At 39.5% G+C, this 13,732-nt stretch overlaps 1 protein-coding gene across 1 annotated transcript in view; it reads right to left on the bottom strand.

Moving 5' to 3' along the window:
- Positions 1-13,732, bottom strand: part of fgfr3 (fibroblast growth factor receptor 3) — a 199,955-nt gene that overhangs the window by 102,144 nt on the left and 84,079 nt on the right.

Below are 13,732 nucleotides of genomic sequence, written 5' to 3'. Positions count from 1 at the left end.
CGGCACAGGGCTCCTCAGCGCTGAGACACTGATTTGGGTAAAAAAAAAAAAAAAATAAGGGGGGGGGGGCACTAATTGTGTAATTGTATAATTTGCTCTTACTGACGCCTGCGAGCACACAGGCAGATTTCATTACAGATTAGACTGAGGCCCTTTGAAGGTGTGCTGCCCCGGAGGGCCTGCAGGGACTCAAGGCAAACAGAGTTGGGAGGAATGGTGGCCAAGGAGCAGCGTAGTGTGGCCCGCCGTTCCGGTTCTCTGCTCTCCTGCCAGAGTAAACAAGGAGGCTGGATAGCTCGGGAGCACAGCACAGATTAGGCTCTGTTAACATTCCTCTTCACACAGACACATACCGCCCCTGTGCTCCACAAAGGCTCAGAGCGTGCACGCCGCCCTCCACACTGCAAAAACACTCACTTTAACAACTCAATTACAACGTGCGCATGCAGACGGGGTTAGTGACAGTCTGCACAAAGTCCAGCAGCTGTTTTCAAACTTTGGAAAATGACACGTCACATTACTGCATGCAATCACTTTAAATATATTCTGGGTAGCCAAAGGGGAGGAGCTAGAAGGCTCGGCAAAAACCTAATGATTTCTGAGTATGAACGCTGCTGAGGGCCGTCCTTTCACTTTTATGGACAATTTAGTCTCTCACTGTAGCTTTTCTTTACAGGAATAATACCCAAATCATTATTTAATAAATAAACCAATTCAGTGGTAATTACATCAAAAGTAATTGGACAGTCTGAATATAAGGATTGTTATTGGTACAAGTAATAACTTTTATAGGTAGTTTTCTTTAGACAACGCAGGGGATGGATACATGAACATTTCAAAGTCACTGAATGTGTCTTGGACTTCATCCCCTGACTTGTCTGAGCTGCTATAGAAATGATGATTTGTATTTAAAGTAACTCCTTATATTGAGTTTGTCTATTTACTTATAGGCTCTGAAAGTGGACGTACGTACTATGTATACAAATGACTGTAATTACGTCCGCCAAGGACGTAATAACATCATCTGCGTTTATTTATTTATCTCTCTGTCTGTCTGTTAGCAGGATTACGTCAAAACTACTGCACGGATCTAAGTCTTGGAAGTGATCCAGATCCAGATCCAGATCTGGATTCTGAATCAAGTTTCACTTTATATAGGCTTTGAAGAATTACTGTTAGCAGGATTAGGTCAAAACTACTGAACGGATTTTGAATTTGATTTTAAGTCTTGGACGTGATCCAGATCCAGATCCAGATCCAGATCTGGATTCTGAATCAAGTTTCACTTTATATAGGCTTTGAAGGATTATGTCAAAACTACTTCACGGATTCTCATCAAATTTGCACCCCAGATACATATTAGGACATGGAAGACTCCACTGAATTGTGGAGGTGATCTGGAGTCAGATTGGGATTCTGGATCAAGATTTCCCTTATAAAGGCTTTGAAGGATTTTTTCAGAACTACTTCACAGATTCTCACCAAATTTGCACCACAGATAGATATTAGGGCACAGAAGACTCCACTGAATTTTGGAGGTGATCTGGATCCAGACTGGCACATGTGATAAATCTTTGATTGCTCCAGTTCCTAAATGCAACAGTTCAATTAAACCCTGTGAATTAAAGCTGAAGGTTTACAAGTACCAGTGCATACTGACTGTGCTGATTTACATAGCAACAACTGTGTCACTGTCTAACCACTTATGGACCTGAGTGATGTATTTTAGAGTTTTAGACTTGTGATAGGTGTCTTGTTGGCTTCCCTCACGAGTCTTCTTCTTACATGGTCAGTCAGTTGTTGAGAATGACCCACTGCAGATAGATTTACCATACTATGTCATTAATTATGGGGCTGACTTTATCTTACCAACTGCATCTACAAGCATGTCACATAAATCCAATAAACAACAAACAATTTTCCAAATGCCAGGCTCCTAGGGTCAGAAGATAAAGGAAACCGTGTGAAAACTGAAAATGTCCCAGAGAAATGCTGTAAAACTCCACAAGCCTCAAGCTGTATTAAAAATCATCAATCACAATGCAGAAAAATACATACAAAAGCTCTGTAATGTACGAGTAGATGCTGTGTGCTTTCAGAGGATCTTGCTCAGTGTGCCCACAGGTGTACACCTGAGAGCCCGTTGCACTGTCGCTGGGACAGTTTTCAATCATTCACCTGCACTTACTTGCACAACGGTGTAAAGTCTCTCAATGCAACAACATTTTCAAGCCTTGCAACACTTGTTAGGGTCACATGAGCCACCACATTGAAAAGCACACATGGGAGTCGTGGAAATGGTTTGCATTAATGATTAAAATCAAAACAGTGGTCACTATTGTTGAATAAAACAAACAAACTGAAAAGCATCAGTGTGCTGATGGATACTCTGCATGCTCTGCACATTGAGAAATAACTATACATATGATCAGGATTCTTTCTGGGGTTGCAATTGCTGATAATTGAGCATTTGTGAGTAGAATCTCAAATTGACATTCACCCCCCTGCAGTATTTTCTCGTGCTACGATTTTCATTTTGCATGTACCTACCAACATGCTTTTTGTCTCAATTAGTGTTGAGAATCAGACGCGTGTCAGCAGTTTGTGCGAGCGAGTTACTGGTCCGACTGGAGCGATACACCCAGAACAACCTGGTCTCACAGCAAGTCATGATTCAGCAGCACGAAATATACATTAATCTATTGGTTTGTGATATTGTGATGAAAGTGCCTCATTATCGCCACGGCAGCACAAATTCATTCTAATTCATTCTGTGATGGCTGCACGAAATTAAAAGTGAAGCGGGGGGTCGGGGTGGTTATGGTTAGGGTGGGCGGAAGGAGTAAGATTAGATTATGGTTAAGGTTAGGGTCGGGGGTAGGAGTAGGGTTAGGAATAGTGAGTTAAAAAAGCCCCGTCACGAAAAATTTGGCTCATTTCCTCACGGAGGCACAAAAAAAAAAAACAAACAAACAAACAAACAAAAAAAAAACGTGAGATTGGGCTGCCCAGAATGATGCGGGATAGAGTGCGGTGCTGGAGCGGCCCCACACACAGCTGTGGGGCTGCGTTTCAGCTGCATACCTTTTATTTCACACTCTGTAAAGTAGTTTCTGTGACAGTTATTTGGATATAATTTTTTACAGTGTGCATTCAATTGGGTTTTGTGTGTGTGTGTGTGTGTGTGTGTGTGTGTGTGTGTGTGTGTGTGGACGTGCGCACATCTCCTGTTAAGATAACCAGTGGCACCTTTATGAATTTTGTAACAAAGTAAATATAAGAATATCTCCATTAGCATTTCCTTTATTACTTTTATCATCTAGATCGTGTGGGTCAAAGAACTCCGTGTGAGTTTGAGTAAAAGTGCATAAAAGCGCAGAGCAGAAAGTGACTTCTTTTAAACTGACAGTAGTCATGTGACTTTTTTCAATCATTGAAATGGTTATTAAAAAAATTGTGTTTATATTTTCCATGTGTGTGACTTCTTTCCCATTCATAAAAAGTCCAGTAAAAGGTGTTAATTATTTAATGTTGCCATTATGATGTCAAAATGTCAACAGATCAGGGGTGGGTCTCGGATCAGATTTTTAAACGGGGCTCAGCCCCTAACAAGGATGCATTGTGTGCAAAAATGTTTCAATCCCCTGTTTAGTCACTCATTTCATTAGGTAACACTTAATTCAGTAAATTACAAGTCAACAAATTCCAATATATTGCAAATGCACAGCTTGCCAGTATGCTGTACTTAATTAAATATGTTGCTGTTGGGTTTTCACTCATGATGACAGACTAGCAATACCAAAGAATGGGAAAAAAAAATAAATAAATAAAAACTGAGTTCAAGAGCCACAAATTTTGTCAGGTATTGCATAGAACAGAGCTGCCCAACTCTGTTCCTGGAGGGCACCCGCCCTGCATGTTTTCATGCCACACCTGATTATTTAATTCTGGTGTTTCCCAGCTCCTCATTGGCTGAGAAAGCCTGTCAGGGTTAATTAACCATGGGTGGAGCGGGGAGAGTGAAAAAATATGCAGAGCACGTGCCCTCCAGGAGAAGAATTGAACAGCTTTGATGTAGAACATTAATTGTGTGTGAGCTGTAGTAGAGATCATTTCTCTATTTTAGCTGCGTGCTCCTTGTGGCACGTGTGAATGAGCCTCGTACACCTGCATTAATATTTGACTGCTCAGTTATTTTAATACCAGACTACAGTTTTAATTTAAATTAAGATACAGCACAGATTGCTTTCTTTTTTGGAGTGAGAGGTGAGTGATTTAAATAAATAAATTAATGAATAAATGAACTGAAATTGTCTTTATCCTTCTTGTTGATTATTTTAAATGAATATTGAATATGAAGATTTTTTTTCTTGATCTCATTAACATGATTTTTCATGAGATGAGATGTGATTTTGGAAAACACATCCCATTGACCTGTGGGAGGATTAATTTTTTTTCCCCCACTGAGATTTCACTCCAGGAAGAACCTTGTGTTATGGACCTTGAATACTGTATTATCCAGACTATATGTTACATCAAAGAATTAGTCATATCTATCCAAAAATGCATTGTGAAAACCATATGTGTCACAATCAGTCTATAATGTTGCACTTATTTTTGAAACAGTTTGCTACAGCTTCATGCAACAACAAGCAAGATCATTTTAATTGGTGCATTATATATTTATAATGGGCACAGTGTTATAATTTATAACACCACCATAAGAAGCAGAAGATAATGAGCTGAAAATGTTCTTGTGTGAGACACAAAAAACTCAAAAGTAAACTCCTTGTTGTCATCACTGAACAGATGAAAATGTCTGTTCAGAGTTAAACATGCATGATTACCTCATTAAGTGCAATTAAACCCTTTAAAATTCCAATACAATTTAAAAACATTATAGTTTGCCTTATTTAGCCATTCTCCTCAATGGGGTTCTGGCTTTCCCCCAAAGTGCAAACAACTCAAGTGCACAGTAATATGAAGGTTAGGATATTCCTTCTTTATTGAAGACAGTCACTCAGTTGGGGAGGTGGTGGTCTAGTAGTTAAGCGTTGGGCTTGTAACCAAAGGATCCTCGGTTCAAACCCCTGTCTGGCTGGAATATCACTAAGGGCACTTGGGCAAGGTCCATTCCTCAAGTTGCTCCCAGTGTGTAGTCAGCGCCTTGCATGGCAGCACCCTGACATCGGTGTGTGTGTGTGAATAGGTGAGTGTGAAGCATTACTGTAAAGCACTTTGAGCTTCTGATATAGATGGATATGTAAATGCAGTCCATTTACCCTTTTTACCAAGATGGACTTTCAGTTTAAGAGCATGATTTATTAATTTCACATGAGGAGCACATCCTCCCCATTCAGATCTTCTTCTTCTTCCTGTTTTATGGTGGTTGACATCCAGCTGAATTCCATCATTCAAGTTAGACAATGCCAATTTGTTGTTGTAAATGATAATGCAATATTTTTTGACACATGGTTTGCTTGAAAATGTAAGTCACAGTTTTAGCCAAAGAAGATAAAAAAGGTGACTTGTAGTCCGGAAAGCACTCTCCAAAATGAATCACTGCAGCTCGGCAGCCATCTGTCTATTCTTCGTTTACCCAGAAGGAGGTGGGAGCAGCTGATGTTTCGTTCTTTCAGAACATCGTTTTAGTTGGCAGCTCAGTGTGACGTCGCTGCTCAAATGTCTTTTTCCGTCTTTTCTGCATTTCATTGCATTTTGCTGTCAATCAGCAAGTGTTTAGCCTTGACTCTGTCTTCCTTTTCGTCCCACTCTCTCATTAACAACCTCATACTCTGCTGTCATCCTCTGTACATGTGGATCAGGACATTGACTCGCGGCTCCTTCCTGCTGCAGCCTCCTAATTAGCAGCAGCTTAGCAGACATTAACCAGCAATAGGGGTTTAACGTTTCTGGGCTAATCCCTGTCCTTTTGGTGGGAAAATCACAGCCCGGTATGTCATGAGGTAGACTTATATCCAGAGATTAAGTCTAACAGGCTGAGGCTATTTACTGGCATTCAGGGCGTCTGCGGTGAGCTGCTGCTGCCACTTGGGCCTGATCAGAAAACACTCCAAGCTTTCATCATAATGTGAAGTGCACACGTTTGGGTTTAAAGTTTCAGGCAATAAGCTTAAACAGTGAATTACAGTACAAAGACAGTAACGAAACGCATTCTGAAGTATTATCCAGGTCAGGTCAGGTCACGCCAGGTCAGGTCTGGGAGCATGTGTTTGTGCTGACACATCCACAACACTGCAGAAACACCCCCCCCCCCCCCCCCCCCCCCCCGTGTCCTGGAAGGCAACCACCCAGGCAAACAAAATTCCCATCCTGGTTGCCATCTATCAGCTACAACCAGGTGGACTGTGGATGTGACCTTGGCCTTATACATCTCATCGTGTCCTCAGTACTGAGACACTTCCATGATGAAAACTCAACACGTGCAACATGTCATAGCTGACTTTCCTCACACTGGACTAGTACAGTAAAAGCACATCTGACTGTTTTCATTTCAATGCCATTGTTGTGATGTTGGGAGTCAAAATTACCATAAAAAGAGCTATATAATTGTCACATTCACCCGTTCACATGCACACTGATGTCAGGGTGCTGCCATACAAGGAAGTCAAATACACGCCAGGAGCAACGTGGGGTTTAAAGACCTGGACAAGGAGGATTTTGTGATGGTAATGAGAAGTACTTTTCAATTTCTCTTGTAAGGTTGATTGAACCCTGATCAATAGCTGCTTCTCTAACCTTCAAAAAAACAATTCATATTCCACACACACTTAACCAAGAAAGGTCACACGGAAGGCAAGAAACAGAGGAGAACGTTTATAGCAAAAAATACCCCGAAGACACGGAGGCGATGCGCTCCTTTTACAAATGCTTTAAGTGGAAAGGAGGTGCTGCTGGCCACACCCTCTCTCTCTCCTTATTTCCCCCGGTAGCTGTGTGGGCGTGGCACAAAGTGTCAGACAAGTTCGGGGAGCATGGATACAAATGAGCAGGGGGCCAGACATGGACTTCTGTTCCACACGTCACACAAGTGTAAAACAAGCTCGCTGAGAGCTAATTTTCCTTCTATCAAGATGTGGGAATGTTTGACATGAAACAACAACATTAATTACTGGCGTGTTGCCCATGGGGATCCATGGGCTCTAGATTGGGTAGTGTTTATAAAATAGGTAGCTGACATTTTTCAAGGGTGGTAATAAATTATGCAAAGTTTCTATAATGATTTGGAATGGAGTGTGAGTCCAAAATGTTTTTAGAACCTCCGCCCTTAGGCCTCAACAGTTTATATAGGAAGAACTGAACCCTTTTATTTCCCGTTAATCATATCATTTTTTAAGTTAATTTGCTGTCTTAATGAATTTATAAATTATGTTCTTGTTATCATATACACAATGTTATTATTATTATTATTATTATCATCATCATTATTATTATTATCAGTATTATTATTATTATTATTTCTATTTTGTCGTTTGATTTTTAAATGGACCACAATGGAAATAAGTGTTTTCACTTTCTTGTGTCATTGATGTATTTTTAACGCATTTGCAATTACATTATGTACTTACATTGAACTTACTAAATCAAAACCACGCATGAACATAGACGCCACTTTGCTTTTAATATATAGATTATTTATTGCCCCCTGCTGGAATGTGTGTGAGTCCAGAATGTAATTATTAAAGTCCATTGTTCAGTGATGTTAGCTAAGACTGCTGGAATGTGAAACCTAATACCTTGTGGAATTTTTACTTTTTCACATGTTGGAGCAGACCTTTTACCACAGTATTTAACTGAAAACCCAAGACAACAACCTCCTGGTTGGAGCGGAATTATTTACTTCTGCCAAATATCTGTGAACCAAAACATCAATGTGTGGACACCAAAACTATTTACCTTAAGTCACACACCCCGCATGCCTGTTGATGCAAAATAAGGAAATCAGTCTCAATTTATAATGTATATTGTCCCGGAAGACAGACCTCTTACGTGGGAATTTATTAACAAATTATTATTCAAACAAACAGAGTAAGTAAAGATAAGTTTACCAGACACAGAATTCTATGGCTCCATTCAGCTGGCTCGTCCTAATGTAATTCTTAGCAAATCACCAGCAGGGGAAAGAGCAAAAAAGACTGAAGACTCTCTGACTACACTACATTTTTATCATCAGAATCTGCTCTCTGTTGATTGGTCAGAGGCCCATACATCTTCACGGTCCAGTAGTGGTCTTCTCCCACGGTCCACCCACTGCTCTATCCTCTCAACTTTGTTCTCCTTTGATAGGCAAAATCTCCTTCACCTCCGTATCAGCTTGCTTTGGGCCTCCTCGGCCTGGTTTCCAATTCAGGTCAACTTGAAATGATGCTTCAATTGACATCATTGATAAAGAAATGATCCTCCCATGTGTGTGGTTACATGATCAAAAAATGACATGTTGTGAAAAGCAGGGCCTTGTGTTAGTGGAACTGCTGCCTGCTGGTTATGTCTTTTCACATGATAAGATAATGAAAGGTGCTTAGCTTTTACAAGATATACTTTTGGTGCAGACAAAACTACAGAAACTTACTGTGGAGATATCAAGAACATATTGATCTAGTGCAAACTTGCTCAGTCATCGCTCTTAACCTCACACAACCCCAGCAGAAATGCAACAATGGATGACATGGGTTTAGAGAGTCTGAAATCAATAATGTTATATGACATATGTACACTCAACAAAAATATAAACGCAACACTTTTGGTTTTGCTCCCATTTTGTATGAGATGAACTCAAAGATCTAAAACTTTTTCCACATACACAATATCACCATTTCTCTCAAATATTGTTCACAAACCAGTCTAAATCTGTGACAGTGAGCACTTCTCCTTTGCTGAGATAATCCATCCCACCTCACAGGTGTGCTATACCAAGATGCTGATTAGACACCATGATTAGTGCACGTGTGCCTTAGACTGCCCACAATAAAAGGCCACTCTGAAAGATGCAGTTTTATCACACAGCACAATGCCACAGATGTCACAAGATTTGAGGGAGCATGCAATTGGCATGCTGACAGCAGGAATGTCAACCAGAGCTGTTGCTCGTGTATTGAATGTTCATTTCTCTACCATAAGCCGTCTCCAAAGGCGTTTCAGAGAATTTGGCACTACATCCAACCAGCCTCACAACCGCAGACCACGTGTAACCACACCAGCCCAGGACCTCCACATCCAGCATGTTCACCTCCAAGATCGTCTGAGACCAGCCACTCGGACAGTTGCTGGAACAATCGGTTTGCATAACCAAAGAATTTCTGCACAAACTGTCAGAAACCGTCTCAGGGAAGCTCATCTGCATGCTCGCCGTCCTCATCGGGGTCTCGACCTGACTCCAGTTCGTCGTCGTAACCGATTTGAGTGGGCAAATGCTCACATTCGCTGCCGTTTGGCACGTTGGTGAGGTGTTCTCTTCACGGATGATGCGAAGGAGATGTGTTGCACTGCATGAGGCAAATGGTGGTCACACCAGATACTGACTGGTATCCCCCCCCAATAAAACAAAACTGCACCTTTCAGAGTGGCCTTTTATTGTGGGCAGTCTAAGGCACACCTGTGCACTAATCATGGTGTCTAATCAGCATCTTGGTATAGCACACCTGTGAGGTGGGATGGATTATCTCAGCAAAGGAGAAGTGCTCACTATCACAGATTTCGACTGGTTTGTGAACAATATTTGAGGGAAATGGTGATATTGTGTATGTGGAAAAAGTTTTAGATCTTTGAGTTCATCTCATACAAAATGGGAGCAAAACCAAAAGTGTTGCGTTTATATTTTTGTTGAGTATATTTCTAAGTAATTTATTAACAATATCCATAGTTTCTCCAAAAATATTAGTCCTATCAACTTTCCATTTTGGTGGCGTTCATCTTTGACACAAAATACATAAGCATACCAAACGGCAAATGTCAGCTCTCCCCAGTTTGTCCGTGATTGAAGTTATACCCACACACGCATGAATACACACACACACATACACACAAACACAGAGGTCACTTGGTATTAATATACAGACAATAATAATAATCATGATGATGTGTAATAAAATAGGTAACTAACAATGATAATATCATCCATCCATTTTCTATACCCGCTTACTCCAATTAGGCATTACGGGAGGCTGGAGCCTATCCCAGCAGTATATGATATTATCATATACCTATAAATGATATGCCAATATGATTGGATAAAACACTAAAGAATACATAGCAATACACCCTTTTCGTGGACAGGTAATATTTTTCATACCACCCGAGTAATCAGCCAACCGGACAGCGGAGCAGCGGTCAAAGGAACTGTTAAATACTGGTGAGTCACTATTAATAATTTCTTATGTGTCCAACTCGTAGGTTGATCGTTAAAATTAAATTTGTTAGTTCTAAAAGCCATCATAATTATTTGTAGGAAAACGAACTTTGAGTGTTTACACAGGAGAGAAAAGTGACAAAATGTTAATGCCTGTTTGAGAGAAGTGTATAAAGTGTGTAGTGAGGGGTTTTACAGCCTTAAAACATCTATAATAATTATAAAAGATAACGCTGACTACTTCGCGGATTTCGCTTATCGTGGGTTATTTTTAGAACGTAACTCCCACGATAAACAAGGGACCACTGTATATGATAAAATCCTTATCAAGTTGTTCACCAACGAATATGGCTTTTTACACCCTTCAGAAAACCATATAACATTTATCATTTATAGGTATATGATAAAATCGTTATCAAGTTGTTTTACCAATGAATATGGCTTTTTACACTCTTTTACACCCTTTACACCCTGTATAAAGCCATATTCATTGGTGAACAACTGATAACTGATAATATATGTGATATGTAAAATATATGATAATATAAATATGTAATAATAATGTTAATAAAGCATAAAAATAATATGACGTACAACACAATAAACAATAGGTACAATACAATAAAAGATCTACAATAAAAGATCAAGGTAAAACCATTTCCACATAACTATGAAAAGTGGGTAAAATCAGATTTCACACAACCTGACACCTTTAAAAAACACAAATACACATTAATAGCAAAATATAATTTTAAACACTCTTTAGTGCAATCATAACTGTATTACATAATAAAATCTACAGATCTATGCATTCTTTGTATTCATGCTTGTACATTCTATATAATCAATAATATTTTCAACCGACTCTTCAGGTTTAACCCAAACTGTAAAGCTTACTCTTTTAAAATTGGCAATTCTCTGAGACTGGAATTCCCCCGTGACATATATTTGGATGAAAATGTACTGAGTGAAACATTAATGATGACTGTGGGGCAATTGTATCACTATCTGATTTATCTGATTGAGTCAAGTGTTACACTTGATTTGATCTGCTGTAGCTCTTTGAAGCAATCTATGAACACACATATACACACAAAATTAAAATAAATAAATAAAAGTTAGTGGCAGAGTCAACCTGGATAAAAAAATTGGATCTATTAAAAAAAATTCAATGTCGATATCTCAGTTTTCCCTCAGGGCCATCTATTGTCTATTGTCTTACTTTGCATCAATTCCACTGTCTCTTCACTTCTTACAACTTTTACTGTTTTTTTTCTCCTCTATGAGCGTGCATGCCTCACCCTCTCGCTTGGTGCGGTACTACAAAGGCAGCACGTTGTGGCATCTGGGAGCTCGCTGATGAGCGCTGATGATTCCTGTCTCTCCAGAGTCTCGCCAAGCTGACAGATCGGAGTTTGCACCAGCAGAAACCATCGCTCATAGCTCTTTGTTCACCTGCACCTGAACTCGGCATCACAGCAGCGCCGCTACCTGCCGGAGAGGTGCTGTGTTTTTGATCTGTCTGATGACACTGTTTTGTGCGACGCTCTTGAGGAAGCGCTAATATTTTCACATGAAGCCAGAATACAATCAAATTAACTGTTGAGGGCACAAATAGCCACCATTCCTCCAGCTCAAACTAGTCATGCTCATTTCAATGTTATGTTCAATGTCATGTTAACCTCAAGTCAATATAATATAACGCCATGTTAAAAATTCCTCTCGGCCGTGTGAGCATTGTGTTCTTCATAATTTGCAGTTGTTTAATTAATTATTAAGCTCCTGTTAACTTATGTGCAGTTTGTACATGTTCGATAAAGCCCCTCTATCAATCAATCAATCAATCAATCTAAAACATGCATGAGGCCTTGTGTGTGTGTGTGTGTGTGTATGTGTGTGTGTGTGTGTGTACATAAGCTTTTAACAAGAGCGGAAGTTGTGTAAATCAAGGAATATTTATAAATCCCCCTCTGTGCATTTGCAGGTATTAATGAGACAAATTTAACTCCATAGGAAGTTAGCTTTGAATTAACGAAAGTTAGCGTGCACGCTAACATCCGCAATTTTGCTCCAGAGGCGTTATTAGGTTCCAAAAACAGCATTTTCTGTTTTAGAAGTCTTCATTTCTCTCTACCTTTTACATAATAAATGGCGAAGAGGTTATATTAACACACAAATGAAACAGAGTTTTGCAGCTAGCTAAACCAGCCTGTGACGTCATCACACTAACATCAGCTAAATGTCTTCTAAATCACTTCAGAGGTGTTATTAGGTTCCAAAAGCAGCATTTTCTGTTTTAGAAGTCTTTATTTCTCGCTAGCTTTTACATAATAAATAGCGAAGAGGTTATATTAACACACAAACAAAACAGAGTTTTGCAGCTAGCTAAACCAGCCTGTGACGTCATCACACTGACATCAGCTAAATGTCTTCTAAATCACTTCAGAGGTGTTATTAGGTTCCAAAAGCAGCATTTTCTGTTTTAAAAGTCTTTATTTCTCGCTAGCTTTTACATAATAAATGGCGAAGAAGTTATATTAACACACAAATGAAACAGAGTTTTGCAGCTAGCTAAACCAGCCTGTGACGTCATCACACTGACATCAGCTAAATGTCTTCTAAATCACTTCAGAGGTGTTATTAGGTTCCAAAAGCAGCATTTTCTGTTTTAGAAGTCTTTATTTCTCGCTAGCTTTTACATAATAAATGGCGAAGAGGTTATATTAACACACAAATGAAACAGAGTTTTGCAGCTAGCTAAACCAGCCTGTGACGTCATCACACTAACATCAGCTAAATGTCTTCTAAATCACTTCAGAGGTGTTTTTAGGTTCCAAGAACAGCATTTTCTGTTTTAGAAGTGTTTACTTCTCACTAGCTTTCACATAATATATGAGAAACATGTATATAAACACACTCTCACACATGCTCTACTCTAATTGGCTATTACATCCGCCACTCAAAACAAACAACAACAACAACAAAAAAAAACCCCTGAACAGACTGAAACTGAATGAGACTTTTTAAACTCTTAAAATACCTCCTAAAATAGGTCGAGGATAGCCAACTTTGAAATTGTCCAAGGTATGTGTCCCAAGAATGTTTCCTGACACTTTGGCAGTAATATGACTGGATTAATACTGAGTACAGACAGACAAACGGACAAACAGACGAACGCAAAGCCGTCACAATACCCAATGGCCATATTTGATGGCCTCGGGTAAAGATGTGCTTCACACTTTAATTGCACTAAGGTTTCACATACACAGGTGTGAAATCGCTAATGACTTAACTACAAACCCCAACTGTGTCTGACTGCAAACAGGAGATAAAAACATGATTTTGCACAATATTATTCCTTTAAAC

This window comes from Thalassophryne amazonica, chromosome 19 (assembly GCF_902500255.1).
Source record: "Thalassophryne amazonica chromosome 19, fThaAma1.1, whole genome shotgun sequence".
NCBI lineage: Eukaryota > Metazoa > Chordata > Actinopteri > Batrachoidiformes > Batrachoididae > Thalassophryne > Thalassophryne amazonica.
This window is presented reverse-complemented; position numbering and strand designations above follow the sequence as displayed.